The 18,095-nt window shown below is 39.3% G+C and overlaps 1 long non-coding RNA gene across 1 annotated transcript; it reads left to right on the top strand.

Annotated features, from left to right (window-relative positions):
* Nucleotides 1-16,809: 16,809 nt before the first annotated feature.
* LOC118558484 lies at nt 16,810-17,866 on the top strand. Its single transcript, XR_004928346.1, has 4 exons — nt 16,810-16,833; nt 17,069-17,164; nt 17,285-17,639; nt 17,763-17,866. It is a non-coding gene; the product is annotated as an uncharacterized LOC118558484 (long non-coding RNA).
* Nucleotides 17,867-18,095: the final 229 nt, after the last annotated feature.

Genomic DNA, 18,095 nt, shown 5'->3' with positions numbered 1-18,095 from the left:
TATAAAGGTAGCTCAGAGTAACATGAGCCACTCTAGTTATAAGCTTTGTCAAAAAGGAAAGTTTTAAGATTAGTCTTAAAAGTAGACAGGGCGTCTGCCTCACGGACCAAAACTGGGAGTTGGTTCCACAGGAGAGGAGCCTGATAGCTAAAGGATCTGCCTCCCATTCTACTTTTAGAGACTCTAGGAACCACCAGCAGACCTGCAGTCTGAGAGCGAAGTGCTCTGTTAGGAACATACGGGGTAATCATAGCTCTGATATATGATGGAGCTTGATTATTAAGGGCTTTATACGTTAGAAGAAGAATTTCAAATTCTATTCTTGATTTAACAGGAAGCCAATAAAGGGAAGCTAAAATTGGAGAAATATGATCCTGCTTGTTGATTTTCATCAGAACTCTTGCTGCAGCATTTTGGATCAGCTGAAGACTTTGAACTGCATTTTGTGGACTTCCTGATAGTAAAGAATTACAATAGTCCAGCCTTGAAGTAACAAATGCATGGACCAGTTTTTCAGCATCGCTCCTGGACAGAATGTTTCTAATTTTGGCGATATTCCGGAGGTGAAAAAAGGAAACTCTGGAAACTTGTTTAATATGAGATTTAAATGACATGTATGGAGATAATTTCTTGACAAAACGTTGTAAGCAAAAAAATGTGTTGCACACAAATAAAACTTGTTTTGCACACAAAAAGATATGTTTCACACACACAAAATTGTTTTGCAAACTGTTCGCCAACCTTGCACTCAAAATATCATTTATAAGTTTTCCTCGGGTACAAAACGGTCTGTGCTCGTACAAAACTGCCTCTGCTCGCACAAAGCAGCCTCTGCTCGAGTACGAAACAATCCCACCACCGCTGCGGTAAATTTGTGCCAAAAGTCACGTGATGCATTAAGAGTTGTTGTTGTTGTTGTTCAGACTTCCCGACAGCAGGGGGCGCACCCGAAAGAAACTGAAACGCGCCGGTTTGGCTGAGGAAGAAAGACGTGATATCATAGCTCAGTGCAGCTAACAGCATCAGCACCCCACAGGTAACTTTCAAAGCTTTCCCGGTGAAAAAGTATCAGCTCACTTTGCAGATAGAACATGTAAGATTTCAGTTAAAGGTACTGCTGTGTTACAGTAAGGGACCATGTTACGTTTTAGAGCAAATTACATGAAAGCTAGCCTTAGGTTGAACGCCATGCTAAAACAACTTTTGCTTTGTAATGTAACCCCACTGGTTGGCTTCTCCCTTTACTTTGTTGTCAAATAAATAGTACCTGAGTGGATACCCAGATAAATGCATTGTTAACAGATTATAATGTGTTTTTATGTTGTTTTCAACTGACTGTCTGTTGTTCTTATTGGTGTAAACCTAAATTGGTGTTTGGATATGATAATTTATCCTAAAACTGTTAAACCAATGCATGTATGCTTATGTGCAAAACGGATTCTTAAGCAATTTAAAATAATTGCAACGAGTGGATATTGATTATTTGAAAATTGGTAAGGAAATTAATTAAAAATTGTGTTTTCTAACATAAATATGAATGTTACAAGTAAAGCATATAGCAGCAGATCTAGATTATATCTCACTACCTTTCTAACTCTTTAATTTCTTCAAAGTAAAAATGAGGTCATCTGTGCCCAATTGCAAATATGTGTTGTGCACTTAATAAAATTGGTTTGGCCATGGCAAAAACCACAGCTGGAATTGGCCACAGATATTTTCTTAAAACGTTTGTTTTCCTCTTGGTAATTATTTCTTTAAGAGGAGTATTATCCTTTACATATCCATAACACATATCTGTTTTCCAGCATCCACTGATGAGGTGAAGGTCATCAAAGTTCTGGGCTGGATGGAAGGCTACCAGATCATCAACCTGCTTTGAGACACGCCGACTTCCATCACAAGACTACCAAGACTTGAACAATTCAAAATTTTATGTAATCTTTAAACATACGGCAGATGATTTGAGCTTGTTTAAAAATAACTTAATATGTAACCGTTTTAGTTCCCAGTATTAACTACTTTGATCACTAACTGTTGCAGCATGTCCTTCATAGCTCTTAGTGGAGCCGTTTAGGCTGGGAAAAAAAAGGCCAGGTTTGAGGTTCTAAATTTCCTGACAGTCTTACATGCAGAAATTGTTTTTCATAGTCCTGTTTTTGGCTTCATCCATTTCATCAGCCAGTTTGTTTTATACAGCCCGCTTTATGGTAATACATGGATTGTTTACTGGGAAAAACCTGGAGAATTAATGGAGTTCTTTCAGTCTTGATTTCAACAATAAAAGCAATCCTTGTGGAAAGGTGTATTCACTTTGATTGATATTGGTAAGAATTGGAAATGAAGACTTTATGAAAGGGTATGTTTATTATGCAATGTGGAAAATAAAGGACTGTTTAATTTTCCCACACTGTTTGCATCCTCAGGTTTATTAACAGCTCCATGTGCCCTTTTTTCCAATAACCTCAGCATTTTCAAAATTTTTATACAGTACCATACACATTTACCATCATAATCCCAGCAGTTCTACACTTTTATTCAGTGAATGCACTAACTTAGTTACATTTCCCTGGCTAGATTTTACTACTTAAAAACCTTTTGCAACAATGGTAACCACAATAAGATTAAACCCGTAAAGTGTTGGTCATACTGGAGAGTAGCAACATATATATATATATATATATATATATATATATATATATATATATATATATATTCTGAGCCGTGCGATTCGGAATGTCCCAGTGCATCCATGGCTGCCCTCAGTGCTACCAAGTTGTTCAGGGCTCAACACATTGCCAGTTTCAGAAATAGTGACCCCACAGTGTGGGTCATCCAGCAGTCCACTGTTGTCCCAGTCAATATGAGGCAGGCAGAGTCCCTGCAAGAAAGATATATAGAGAATAAAAAAGAGGCCGTGTTTCTGTTGCTACAACTTACTGAATATAATTAAATTTATGAAGCTAAGGATGGAAAAGCAAATGACTCCAAAATCCATTAATTATTTTGAAGGACCATAATAAACAGATTTCAAAGAAACCAGTTTCAGTGCCACCTCTCTGATGTACTCAATGTTTTGTTGTATTGGAGTGATCAGATAAATGATCAGATAAATTCATTTCTGGTTTGAAATATACGCATTAATGTGAGAAACTGTATAATAGCCAGCACAAAAAAATCCTTCTTACCTCTGTGATTTCTGGTTCTACCACAGCATGCTGGATGCTTCCCATCTTCCATAACTGACTGAGTGTTAGATTCCCCTCAGTTCTGAGTGAATTGTCATCCCAGCCACTGCTGATGGTGTGAAAACTTAGCTGTAGTCTTGGGACAAATAAATGGTGACAACAGAAGTTATCTAACATGTTTGACAGGTCAAGCGAATTGTTGTCCTCTCCTGAGTGCAGCACATTGTTGTGTGTGTTAGTTCCTGCGCACCACACGTCTCCAAAGACGTTTAATTCTGAAAGGAGAGTAAAGATCAAATCATAGTCTAAATACATTATTTTTCAAAAGTCCGTTACACTGCATTTTTAGATCAGAGATAAAACTAAACAGGGCCTTTAACTAAAATCTTACATGATCTATCAGTGAGCTGTTACTTTTTCACCGGGAAAGTTTTGAAAGTTACCTGTGGGGTGCTGATGCTGTTAGCTGTGTTATCACGTCTCTCTTCCTCAGCCAAACCGGTGCGTTTCAGTTTTTTTGGGTGCGCCCCCTGCTGTCGGGAAGTCTGAACAACAACTCAATGCATCACGTGACTTTTGGCACAAATTTACCGCAGCGGTGGTGGGATTGTTTCGTACTCGAGCAGAGGCTGTTTTGTGCAAGCACAGACTGTTTGTACTCGAGGAAAACTTATAAATGATATTTTGAGTGTAAGGTTGGCGAACAGTTTGCAAAACAATTTTTTGTGTGTGAGACATATCATTTTGTGTGCAAAACAGGTTTTATTTGTGTGCAACACATTTTTTTGCTTAAAACGTTTTGGCAGGAAATTATCTCCATAGACATGTCTTGGTCAAAAATAACACCAAGATTTTTTACTTTATTACCAGAGGCCAGGTTAATGCCACCCAGATTAAGTGATTGGTTAAGAAGTTTATTTTTTGAGGACTCTGGCCCAAAGATTACAACTTTGGTCTTGTCAGAATTTAGATGCAGGAAATTTAAAGTCATCCAGCTTTTGATGTCATCAAGACATGACTGCAATCGAAGTAATTGATTGGATTCATCAGGATTTATGGATAAATACAGCTGAGTATCATAAGCATAACAGTGGAAAATAATCCCATGCTGTCTGATAATTTTGCCAATCGGAAGCATATATATAGTAAAGCGAATTGGTCCAAGGACTGAACCCTGCGGTACTCCACAGGTGACCCTAGAGTTTGAAGAACATTTATTATTAACATGAACAAACTGGAATCTGTCTGACAGATAAGATTTAAACCAGCCTAATGCTTTACCCTTAATCCCTACAGTATGTTCAAGTCTTTGTAGGAGAATATTGTGATCAGCTGTATCAAATGCAGCACTGAGATCTAACAGGACAAGTACAGACACAAGTCCATTATCTGAGGCCATGAGAATATCATTAGTGACCTTCACCAGAGCGGTTTCAGTGCTATGATGAGCTCTGAAGCCTGACTGAAACTCCTCAAGTAGGTCATTGCTTTGTAAATGCTCACAAAGTTGATTAGCAACTACTTTCTCAAGAATTTTAGATAAGAAAAGAAGATTAGATATAGGTCTGTAGTTTACTAACTCATCTTGATCAAGAGAAGGTTTCTTAAGTAAAGGTTTAATAACAGCTACTTTAAAAACCTGTGGTACATATTCATTTACTAAGGATAGATTAATCATGTCTAAAATAGTGCCACTGATCAAAGGGAATATGTCCTTAAACAACTTGGTTGGGATTGGGTCTAACATACAGGTAGAAGGTTTAGATGAAGCTAATATTATAGATAGCTCAGAAAGCTCTACTGCTTCTAAACAGTTCAAACACTGTGCAGGTTCTAAAGATTCCTCCAATGCTGCCTCACCTACTGAGGACGAGGTAATCATGTTTGGGAGGATGCCAATTATTTTATTTTTAATGGCATCAATTTTATTTATGAAGAATCCCATAAAATCATTACTACTAAGAGCTAGGGGAATGGATGGATCAACAGAGCTGTGGCTCTGGGTAAGTTTGGCAACTGTACTAAAGAGAAATCTAGGATTATTTTATTCTCTTCAATTAATGATGAAAAATATGCTGCTCTAACTCTGCGAAGGGTCTTGTTATACAACAATAGACTGTCCCTCCAGATTAGGTAGGATTCCTCTTGGTGTGTAGAGCGCCATTTTCTCTCCAATTTCCTAACATTGTGCTTCAAGGAACGCAGCTCTGAATTAAACCAGGGAGCCAGCTTCCTGTGAATAATCACCTTCTTTTTCAAGGGAGCTACATTGTCTAATGCAGAACGCAATGAGGAAGTCACATTGTTAGCAAAGGTATCGATTTGTGAATGGGAAGAAACAGCATTGCTGCCATCTACAGGGCATTTCTGCAATACTGAGGATATTAAAAAGGGGACAGACTCTTTAAGTTTTGATACAGCATTATCCGACAAAGATCTACTATAATGGAACCCTCTTTTGGGGGTGGAGAACTCAGTTAGATTAAACTCAAATGTTATTTAAAAATGATCAGACAGGACAGGGTTGTGAGAGAATACTGTTAATTCTTCACAATCAATGCCATATGTCAGAACAAGGTCTAAAGTATGGAGCCAAGAGTGCGTCGGTTTATGCACATTTTGAGCAAAACCAATAGGGGGTTTTCAGCTGACGTCACGCTCACGTGACTACTCAGCGCGTCCGCCATATTGGGTGGCAGTCGTTTCGCACCGTTGACCTGCATTGTATGACGCCTTAGGCAGTATTGGAAGTGAACAATGGGGAAAACGTGTTTAATGGTTGGTTGCACGGCCCGTGGAGGTGGAGATCAACGCTTTCTATCGCCTACCAGCCGTAATAGTGAATCAGTGTGAAAAAAAAAAAAACCAGCTGTCTGAACAACGCCGTCACCTATGGCTGACACGGATATCCAGGTCCGATTTGGACGGTGTTAAGCTGGAATACACCAGAGTCTGCGGTGCTCACTTTGTCACAGGTGACAAAGTTAACAACTGTTAAGTATTTAAAACATATAAGAAGAATATATTAATAATAGGGCTTGGGCGTTATGACTTATTACTTTCCGCGGCTGTCATGTTGACTGCCTCCGCCGCCTCTACTGCCTATTACTACCGCATACTGTACTCCCTCTCTCAGCCGTGTTTTAATTTGATTAATTTCACCTTAACTTGATTTCAACCATGGTAAACCGTTGCTGTATTGTGGGCTGTAACAGCGCAACACATGATCGCCATGGGAAAAACATAGAAACAGATTCATTTTCCACCGCTTTCCTGCCTGGAGGCGCAACCACGGAGAACAACTGTTAGCGATAACAAAGAGTCGTCGGCTCGCTTGGATCGCGGTTGTAAGTCGACCGAACATAACTTTCCACAGTATCCCGATGTCAATGAGAGTGTGTTCTAAACGTTTGAAACACATAGCAGCTAGTTAAAAGTACATTACATGCGCGAGTGGTTGTTAGCGCTAACGGTTAGCATGAGCCAGAGCCCGGCTGAGCACAGCTTACCTTTGAACGAGTTACAGAGATAACAAAGAGATCGTCGGCTCGCTTGGATCGCGGCTGTAAGACCGAACATAACTTTCCACAGTATCCCGATGTCAATGAGAGTGTGTTCTAAACGTTTGAAACACATAGCAGCAAGTTAAAAGTACATTACATGCGCGAGTGGTTGTTAGCACTGACGGTTAGCAGCTACTAAACTAGCATGTGCCAGCCCGTCTGAGCGCAGCTTACCTTTGAACGAGTTGCTGTGTTCCCACTGTTTGCTGGCTTTATGATCTGCAGCTCCTACCGGCGCCAATACGGTAAATACAACTTAATTTTGCACTGGTCATTGTTCTGCTTAAATAATTAAAGCCGCGAGCGGCGTCGATCGGCCTTGCAGCAAAGCGCCTTCGCGCACCGCCCGCCACCGGCGGGCGGTGCAACACATTTGCAACACATTTGCGTCGGATTGTTTACATTTTTACCATCTTATTAAAACTCACCCGTCCACGTATGATGGCGATTTCCTTGATGTACATAACCAGATGTGAACTGGTTGTGAGCCTCTAGATCCTTGTAAGCTCTCATTTCCTCAAGAGTGTGCAGAGGGTTTTCACTGAACACCAGGTAATGCACTATGTCGCCGTGCTCTACATTTGGCCAATCATCTGGATTACGGCTAAACAAGGCACCGTGGAGGGCATACGGGTCCATATGGTCGATCACGGAACATTTCCTCAGATATACGTCCTTATCTGGTCGCTCTAGCGTGCTGGCGTACTTATCCATTCGCGATACGATAATACGTGTAAGACAACTAGAGATAAGGAAGTGTGCCACCCAATATGGCGGACCGGAAGTTGGCCAGTGACGTCAGTGAAAACACCCTATTGAATCTAGGATAGTTTTAAAGGCTACACTAAGGTTATCACATTCTGTGTCAACATGGATGTTAAAATCACCCACTATAATAACCTTATCAGTATTTAACACCAAATCAGATAAGAAATCTGACAACTGATCCAAAAACTGAGTGTAAGGGCCTGGTGGACGATACAAAACAACAAACAGAAGAGGTTTTATTGCTTTGCAGTTTGGATGAGGGAAACTGAGGGTTAAATGTTCAAAAGAACTGTAATTATTAGTTGGCCTGGGACTAATTAATAAATCAGACTGAAAGATAGTTGCCACTCCTCCTCCTCTTCCCACAGATCTGGGAATGTGTAAATTTGAATAACTGGAGGGGGTTGACTCATTTATACTAACGTAGTCCTCTTGTAGCCAGGTTTCTGTGAGACAAAACAAATCAATCTGATTATCAAAATCAATTCATTAACTAACAAAGTCTTCGGAGGGAGATACCTTATATTTAATAGACCACATTTAATCATTTTATTTTTTGGTTCAAAGTGATCCGTATGGATTTATATTAGATTTTTATGATTTGTTCCTTTTAGATAAGTTTTTGATCTGTTAAGTTTTGGCCGTGGGAAAGACACCGTCTCAATAGGATAATGGGTGGGTAACAGTACAGAAGCTGCAGAGAGGTGTGTTAAACTACAGCTCTGCTTCCTGGTCTGGACCCTGGGTTGTCAGCATTTAGGAGAACTAATAAATCCGGCCAGATTCCTAGAAAGAAGAGCTGCACCATCCAAAGTGGGATGAATGCCATCTCTCCTGATCAGACCAGGTTTTCCCCAGAAAGTTCGCCAGTTATCAATATAGCCCACGTCGTTTTCTGGACACCACCTAGACAACCAGCGGTTGAATGACGACATGCGGCTAAACATGTCATCACTGGTCAGATCAGGCAGGGGACCAGAGAAAATTACAGAGTCCGACATTGTTTTAGCAAACTCACACACCGAAGCAACACCAACTTAGGTGACCTCTGATCGGCGTGACCAGGTGTCATTACCGCCAGCGTGAATAACAATTTTGCGGTATTTACGCTTATCCTTAGGCAGTAGTTTTAGGTAGGATTTTATGTCGCCTGTTCTGGCCCCTGTTAGGCATTTAACTATGGTCCCTGGTTTCTTTAGTGCCACATTTCTTATTATGGAGCTGCCAATAATTAAGGTCGGCTCCTCAGCGAGACTGTCGCTGAGAAGGGAAAATTTATTAGAAACGCAGACGGGTTGGTGGTGATCTTGGGTCTGTAATCTAGAGCTATGCTTCCTACGAACCGTCACTCAGCCAGCCTGGTTACCCGGCTGGTCGGGTGCTACTGCTTTAGGTTCGCTACGTGAAGTTACTCTATGCGGCTCCGCGCTAGCAAAGGAGCGGCTATCAGCTGGTTTTTCAACAGCACGGAGCCGGGTCTCCAATTCTGACACCCTCGCCTCCAAACCTACAAAAACACTACATTTATTTCATGTACCATTATCACTAAAGGAGGCAGAGGAATAACTGAACATCTGACACAGAGAGCAGCAGATAGGAGACTTAGTCAGAGACGGAGAAGCCATTATAAGGGCTAAGGCTTGGCTAACGCTAGGCTAGCGCCCAGTTATCACGCCAAAGAACAAACCGTGTGAAACACGAGGAGTTGCCAAACGTGATGAGCAGCCACAGAAAGTGTTTTAAAAGTGCTTATGTTTGGAAACAGATGTTACAGCAAAGAGGTTTAAAGATAAAAAGCTAGAAAGCCTGGAGCAAAAATCCGTCGTTCAGACAACAACAACAGGAAGTGACACAATACGCCTTACCGCAAACAGGAAGCTAATCATACCTGGCCATTGACCATGATTCTGATCTTATATCTCAGACTCCCTCCAACAATGCTCAATTATTATAGAAATGAGAAATGTTAGCAGATTATCATAATATCAAACTGGTCTAATGTTGTTTCTTGCTACGTACGCACATCTTCATGCTTCGGCTTGTCTGTAGACTGTTGCCAAAGCTAACGTTAACTAACTAGCCGTAGCTAGCTAGTTTCATCTTAACTAGGCGGCACAGAACAAAGTTTCTTCATTTGTTTAAAATTTGTAACTTACCTTATCAACTGCAGCCATTTCCTCTTCTCTTTCTCGTCACATGGAAAGCGGTAAAAAGACAGTTGAATGTCACTCGTTTTTTTTAAACTACGATCTATTTAAGCAACACGGGACACAGCACTGCGGCATAGTCGGGCAAAAGCGTCAGAGCAGTTAGAGCGGACCCAGCGTTTGGACCCGGAAACAGTATTATTGGAGTGTGGTTACGTCACGACTTAACAACCGGATACTGTCTGAGTACTAAATGGATAAGGTTGTTTTGTTTTCACAGCTTTTTTACAAGATGCCTCGTCGTTGTGTCACTATGTACTGTTCTCATGAAGATGGAAGATTGCATGAGTGGCCAAAAGACACACTTAGAGCCGTTTGTGGCTCGTCATTATAAAGACGACTGCCTCGGTGCTCCGGGGGAGGGGGTCTTTGGCTCTTCACGGCCGCTAATCTTCTTTAGATTTTAACAGCAGCTTGAATCCATTATTGTTGCACTACTGCCATCTATTAGATCCTAATATCTATTCCTCAAATTCTCTGATCCCAGTATTTTTTTTAAACCGAAGAATCTTCTTTTTCCTCTAAATACTATTTAGCTTATAAACCACATTCTCAATTTAAAATCCTATTAAAACCTAATTCCGTTTTTACTAATCTTTGATTTACATATCTTCTACAATTAATACAAACATGTTCTATTGTTTCTACATCATGACACCAACTACAAAAACCAGTAAGATGTTTCCCCATTTTACAAAGAATTCCATTTAAAAAAACTGTGACCGGTTCTTATTCTATTTATAGTTATTTCCTCCCTCCTGTTTATTCCTCTAATCCTTACTACATCAACTGTATTTTTTTATCCTATATAAGTGCCTTCCATTTATTTCCTTATCCCACCTACTTTTCCATATCTTCTTGCTTTCTCTCCAAACTATACTTTTGCCTTCAGATTTGGATAACTTTACTAGCATATCAATATATTCTTTTTTATAAGCTTTCTTAGCCAACCTATCTGTGTAATGTTCTGTTGCGGTTCAGGTTATTTTTTCAGTTTAGCTATCTTTTCTGTCTTAGGATTTATTTCTGTTTCTTGTTTTGGTTTTATGCTTAGCCTGTTTTTGTTATCTAGCCTTTGTTGTTAGTGTTTATTTTAGTCTTATTTCTTACCTTAGGTTTTTGGTTTATCAGTCTTATGCTCCTTTTATCACCTCCACCTGTTTTTGTTAATTAGTCCCTCCCTGCTCTCCTGTTCTGTCGCCTATTTAAGCCCGCCTTTGTTTTCTGTTGGTTGCCGGAATATCTCGTCTTGTCCCTACTCGCAACCTCTCGGTAAGAGCCTTGCAGCCTCAGTGATGTTTTGTTTATCTCGTCTGTCTGCTAGTTTGTGCCCAAGCCGTTTTCTGCCCTCATGTTTCCTGAGTTTGTTTAGTTGCTGTCTGGTTCTGTTGGCCTGCCTGAAAACCACCTTTTGTCCCTTGGATCCTGTTAAATAAAATTATTTTAGCATCAGCTCCGTGTTCGGCTATCATTGGATTCAACCCTAGCAAATCATCACAATCTGCTCTTTCATTACCCAAAATACCTACATGAGCAGGAGTCCAAAATAATATTATTTTTTTTATTTTGTTCACATATTCTATGATGAACAGCCATAACCTCATATAATATATTTTGATGATTATTTGTACCTCCCTTTTGAATACTCAATGCTGATAATCACTACAAATTATTTTATTTATATTAATATCCTCCACCCATTCTCAAGATAATAATATAGCACATAATTCTACTGCATATATACTGAGATAATTAGATGTTCTTTTTGAAATATTCTTTGTCAGGAATCACCACTGCTATACTAGTTGCTTCACTCTTTGTCTTTTTATTTTCATGTATCTATGTCTACATGTGTTGTCTTTTACTTTCCTGTATTTGTTTATTCACTTGTGTGTAAATGCACCCCAGCAATCAAAAAAATTGTTATGAGAAATTAAATATCTATTGTGCCTAAAAGAAAATAATGTCAACATACGAAAAAATATTTGAACTGCGTATTTAAAAGAAAAAACGTGTCCTACCATTTATCTAGTCTCCCGACCTGCAATCTCCACTCCTTGTCCGATATGAAAGGCTGTTGTTGTCCGCCACCTTCTCTTCATCTGAAACGTCTGGGTCGAACATGTGAGGCTCCAGACACAAATATTCTTCCTCCAATACATCAGAATGGTCACCTGGTAGGAATCGCTCGGTTGAAGTCGAAATTTCCCTTTCAGATTTCTCGTTTTGGCTATCGCATGCAGTGCTGTAATCCGCCATGTTGAGATGAATGTTCACGTACTGACTTCATGACTTCCGGGTTGGTGGGTGCTTGGAAAGTGATCAGAATCTTTTCAGATTTTCTCCCTAAATGTGAAAAAAAAAAAAAAAAAAAAATCAGTGGTATATTATTTTTAGGGCTGCACAGTGGCGCAGTGGGTAGCGCTGTTGCCTTGCAGCAAGAAGGTCCTGGGTTCGAGTACACCACTGGGTCTTTCTGCATGGAGTTTGAATGTTCTCCCTGTGCATGCGTGGGTTCTCTCCGGGTACTCCGGCTTCCTCCCACAGACCAAAAACATGACTGTTAGGTTAATTGGCTTCTCCAAATTGTCCTTAGGTGTGAGTGTGTGCGTGAATGGTTGTTTGTCTCTGTGTTGCCCTGCGACAGACTGGCGACCTGTCCAGGGTGTACCCCGCCTCTCGCCCAGTGAACGCTGGAGATAGGCACCAGCACCCCCCGCGACCCCATGAGGGATAAAGCGGTTCGGAAAATGGATGGATGGATGGTATATTTATTTGTCCATATTTTGCTATATATATCCGTAAGGTTAGGTCAAACTGACGGACGCTTCATAACCGGTTTAAGGATATCTCTAAGGGTTTTATGATGAAGCCATTTTAATCACCTCTCTTCTTTCCATGTTAACTCTCTAAAGATTGCCACATCCCAGGGCAACAGGGTGCAGGAGTTAAGGATTTGTCCTGCAATTGGTGGGATGCCAGTTCAATCCACTGCTTCAACCCTCTTAGTTGCTGTGTCCTTGGGCAAGACACTTCACCTGAATTGCCTGCTGGTGGTGGTCAGAGGATTGTGTGGCACTGTTGTATGACAGCCCAGCCGTTGTCAGTCTGCCCCATTGCAGCTGTGGCTACTAACTCTGTCAGGGTGTGAATGGGTCAATGACTGAATGCAATGCAAAGCACTTTGGGGTCATTGGACATTGAATATAGTGCTATACAAGTACAAGCCATTTACCATTTTCTGGGAGTGAAAATTTATATAATTAGAGGGATTTGACTAATTTATACTAACTTAGTCCTCTTGCAGCCAGATAACTGAAATCAATTAATTAACTAACAAAGTCTTTGGAGGGAGAGACTTTATATTTAATAGACCACATTTAATTGTTTTACTTCTTTGCTCCAAGTTCAATCATTTTGATTTTATGAGACTTTTATGATTTGTTCCTTTTAGATAAGTTTTTGATCTGTTAAGTTTTGGCCGTGGGAAAGGCACCGTCTCAATAGGGTAATGGGTGGGTAACAGTACAGAAGCTGCAGAGAGGTGTGTTAAACTACAGCTCTGCTTCCTGGTCTGGACTCTGGGTTGTCAGCATTTACTTAGACTTAGACAACTTTATTTGTCATTTTGTATGCACAGAGTGCGTACAGAATGAAATTTCGTTTGCATACAGCTTGAAAAATCACAGTAAATTGCAGTAATTATCAAGATAAGGTGCAGCAGTAGTTTATGTAAACAATTGAAATGTAAACAATGCAGGGGAAGTAGACAGTGTGCGATTCACGGTGTCCAGGTGAGTATTATTAAAACCGTGCAACATACGAATGTGGTACAGAGTCCGTTTGTGGCTTCAGCAGTTCAGAGTCCATTTTGTGGCTTTAGCAGCTCAACAGTCTGATGGCATATGTGCAAATGTGTAAATGTGCATATATACGAATGTGATACAGTGTCCATTTTGTGGCTTCAGCAGTTCAGAGTCCGGATTTATTAGGGGAACTAATAAATCCGGCCCGATTCCTAGAAAGAAGAGCTGCACCATCCAAAGTGGGATGGATGCCGTCTCTCTGGATCAGATCAGGTTTTCACTAGAAAGTTTTCACCTTGGAGCTGAAATCTAGAGTAATGCTTCCTGTGTATTGTCACCCAGCTGGCCTGGTTACCGCTGCATTAAGTTAATCTCTGTTGCTCCGTGGCGGATATCTGCTATTTTTTCAACAGCGCTGTGCCCTGGTCTCGTGATAAAACACGACATTTATTACATGTACCATTATCACTAAAGAGGAATGTATGTTGAGATACACAGTATATATATATATATATATATATATATATATATATATATATATATATATATATATATATATATATAGAGAGAGAGAGAGAGAGAGAGAGAGAGAGAGAGAGAGAGAGAGAGAATTAAGGATAAAATATGAATAACTGATATTAAGTGATGTAAATGCATTTTAATTGAGAAGCAGCATTTAGCTTCTGTGCTCCGTTTATCTGGAAAAAACTCCCAGAGGACTGTAAAAGTGCTGAAACCCTAATTTCCTTTAAATCAAGGTTAAATACCCATTTGTTAAGAGTTGCCTTTAAATGTTAATGGTGAGGTTTGGAATAATTAAAGGCAAAACAAGGCAAGTTTTTTTGCAAAGCACTTGTCAGTAACAAGACAATTCCAAGGCTGTACATGAAAAAAAGAGTAAAGAATAGAATCACAGAAACAGAGGAAAAACATTACAGAGACAACCACATTGCATTTGAATAGTGGCAGCCGGTCAAGATACAATATTAGAAAAGTCGGACTCCCTATTTTTGTTATGTTGTAAATTTCCCCGTACTGTATCTTTTTTAAGTGGCGCAGTGGGTAGCACTGTTGCCTTGCAGCAAGAAGGTTCTGGGTCCAACCCTTGGTATTTCTGCATGGAGTTTGCATGTTCTCCCTTTGCATGCGTAGGTTCTCTCCAGGTACTCCGGCTTCCTCCCACAGTCCAAAAAACATGACTGTTAGATTAATTGGTCTCTAAGATCCTCTTAGGTGTGAATGTGTGTGTGAATTGCTGTTTGTCTCTGTGTTGCCCTGCGACAGACTGCCAACCTGTCCAGGTTGTACCCCGCCTCTCGCCCAGTGAACTCTGGATATAGGCACCAGCAACCATCATGAGGTTGGAGAGGTACTGCTGCAGCTATACCTCATTCTGCCGCATTGCGGAACGGTGAAGAGTATTATTTATTCCATTCAATGCATGAAGGTTGTTGGAAGCACAGAGAGAAAGTTACAATCAGCTCAGGATAACAGAATCGGATTAGGTCATTTATAGCTCCTAAAATGTTCACATTGACTGAGAGAGTAAGATCACTACATTCACATAAAAATGTCGATGTCTGGACACTTTGGAGACAACAGGAAGTTCCAAACTATCCCAGGTTTCAAAAGTTTCATGTTCATGTTTTTGCCTTACCTAAAAAATTAACATATTCAATGCAAGCATCAGACAGAGAGGTCGCTGCGTGATAGTTATTTAACAATTTTACATTTTTTTTATAATGTTGTTCAGCAATAACAAAAGGTCACAATTATTAGTCCATCATAACATTCGCAGCCTGCTTTCCAGAGTCACATACAGCCTGTGGAGTGATTCCTACTGAAACAGGTCCACCTGTACACAGCAATATATAATATTACCACTCTTTAGAAATGCATACAAATCAGAACAATGGTTTATTTTATCCTAACATTTCTGTCATAGTACTAAATTCATTAACTGGAACCTGATCAGTGTTATTAATTGCTTGAAGGAAGCTTTCAAGCACAGTTGAAGCCTGATTGTTGGTAGCAGCTTTAAGGTATACTATGAGACGAATAAAGCCATCTATGACCCCATGAACCACAAATTTCCATCTGTCGAAACAATTTCAGACCATGCAACTAATAATTACAAATACATACAGAGATTAATGAAATATTGTAGTGCACCCTCCCAACACACACAAAACTTTCTCGCTATATGTATAGAGGCTCATATGATGACTTATCAATTTTCCTAAACCTAACCCAATGCATGGCTAATTGTAGCCTAAACTAAATTTTAACCTTAGCCCTAAACCAGAAAATTAGAAAAAGGAAGTGAGGACCAGCATAATGTCAAGTGATGTTTCAATCTGGTATAAATACTGAACATCGTCCCAATATCAGTCAAAAAACAAATATCGGATCATATTGGCATGCATCTCAAATCTCTGTATTAAGGTTTTTTCAGGTTTTTAAAATGTATCCTTTATCAAGTAAGATCGTTATCTTTGAAGTTTATTCAACCCATTGTTGAACCCATGTACGGAAGCCTTAATACTCGACGCAACGCGGCCGACCAAGGTTCCACTCTCACCTGTGGTCCTTTGCCCCATGTCTCTCCCCCTCTCTTAAACCCCCTTTCCTGTCAGCCCACTATATGAAAAACAAGCCACTAGTGCTGTAAAAACCTCAAACAAGCCATTATCTGGATATTCATTAAGACCCTTTGAAGGAAACAGGAAGTTCCAAACTATCCCAGGTTTCAAAAGTATCATGTCTGTGTTTTTCCCTTACCTTAAAAGCTAAAAATATTCAATGCAAGCATCAGAGAGGTGAGTGATTCACAATCTGAAAATATCTGAACTTTATTTCTGTTGGTTCCTCTGTTCTTCAAAAACCTTTAGTAAAGCAAAGGATTTTCTCATCCACCCGTTGTTTAGAAAACCTTTGTAGACAATTTTGATTTTCTTCAGAGATTTTCTCCTGTCAGAAAACTAGACTGGTAATACAACTGTCTCTATTTTAAGTGGTCAAAATATCAAAAAAGTAAATTATGAAGCGATAGTAAAACAGTGAAACGTTATTTTCTCTTTCATTTATTGTATTTAGATTTTTGCTTCTGTGCATATCATTATGCAATAGATACATTTGCTATACTCTGCAATGGATGGTATCATATAAGACAATAGGCTCCTATGTACAAAACGTGCTAGACACACCTTGGTTTATAGCAGAAAACAGACTAAAGTTCAAGTCACGGCACTTGAACCAGCAGCTCGTGTTACCGTTTACTCAGGAGTTTACCTCTGCAAGCCAGGTACTAAGTTCTCTTAACTTGCTGCACAATTGTATAAATTCATATGTTCATTATGTAATTTGCATGACATTGTCATATATCATTCGTTCAAAGTTTGTTGATGTTGTAGGAGGCAGTAATTCTTTAAAATATATATATATATATATGAAATATGCATCTTTGGTAGAACTAAAAAAAAAGCTTCCAATGAAAAAGAAAATCTTAAAGTCAAGGGAAAGTTTTTTGTGTTTTCAAGTTACAGCAGATTTTACGATCCCTGCTCCACTGATCGTCATGATTTATAGGATTGGTTCTGTTCTTGCAACTGTCTTGGCTTTGACCACATGGACATGTAAGTTATTCTATCTCTCTGTCTGTCTGTCCATTCACTTTTGTATGTCTATGTATTGTATTGTATTTTTCACTTTTTTGAGCTTTAAAATTATGCACTTTTTGTTGTTTTTGTTGTCAGACTATTATCCAAAAGAACAAATGACAAACCAGACAAAGGTCAGTATTCTGTCACTCACAGAGAGACAGTCACAGAGGCATGTAGAACAATGGCCAGTGGCATTAAAGGAACAGCAGAAGGTTACTGAAAAGATGAAAAAAGAACCCAAACAAGAACCTGAAACAGTAAGCAAATATAAAACAAGTTATTTCAATGTGTCTTTAAATTTGTAACTATTTGAACTTTTTTACTTTTCAGTATATAATGTGCCAAAATCAAACAGATGAACTTGTCTTCACATCTCAAGTTGTGTCCTTAAGTGGACCCCTCCCTCTTGAGACAGTTTTCATCCTTCTACTCATTGACAAATGTGGAGGTACACAACTGTTTTTTTCAGGTTAAATAGCTAGTTTAAGCTTTTACCATATGGGTATGTTGTTCTTTATGAAATTATACTCTGTATAATCTGGACGTTGCTGAAAATATGTTCTTATTTCAGCTGATTTAGTGGCAGCCGTCTATGAAGTGACTCTCCAGTTCCCCATTGGGAGCGTCCTTGAGTTGATGTTGGGATTAACAAGTGTATATGCTATACATAGACTGAAGAGTAAGTTCATGTTTTTGATATTTATTTCAACAACTTTATTTTGTTTATATCTCATGTTTATCAAATAAGGAAATTAATAATTTGGTTGCTTATAGAAAGTAATATGAGTGAAATGTTATTTAGAATATTATGGAAAAATTAAAGTACCTTTTACAGAGGTAATGCTAAATATTTTCTTTGATAGTCTTTAGACCTCTATAATGAACTTCAAACGTTTTTACACCC

The sequence above is a fragment of the Fundulus heteroclitus genome, unplaced genomic scaffold, assembly GCF_011125445.2.
Source record: "Fundulus heteroclitus isolate FHET01 unplaced genomic scaffold, MU-UCD_Fhet_4.1 scaffold_129, whole genome shotgun sequence".
NCBI classification, from domain to species: domain Eukaryota; kingdom Metazoa; phylum Chordata; class Actinopteri; order Cyprinodontiformes; family Fundulidae; genus Fundulus; species Fundulus heteroclitus.
The sequence above is the reverse complement of the archived record's forward strand: the minus strand, read 5'-3'. Positions and strand labels throughout refer to the sequence as shown.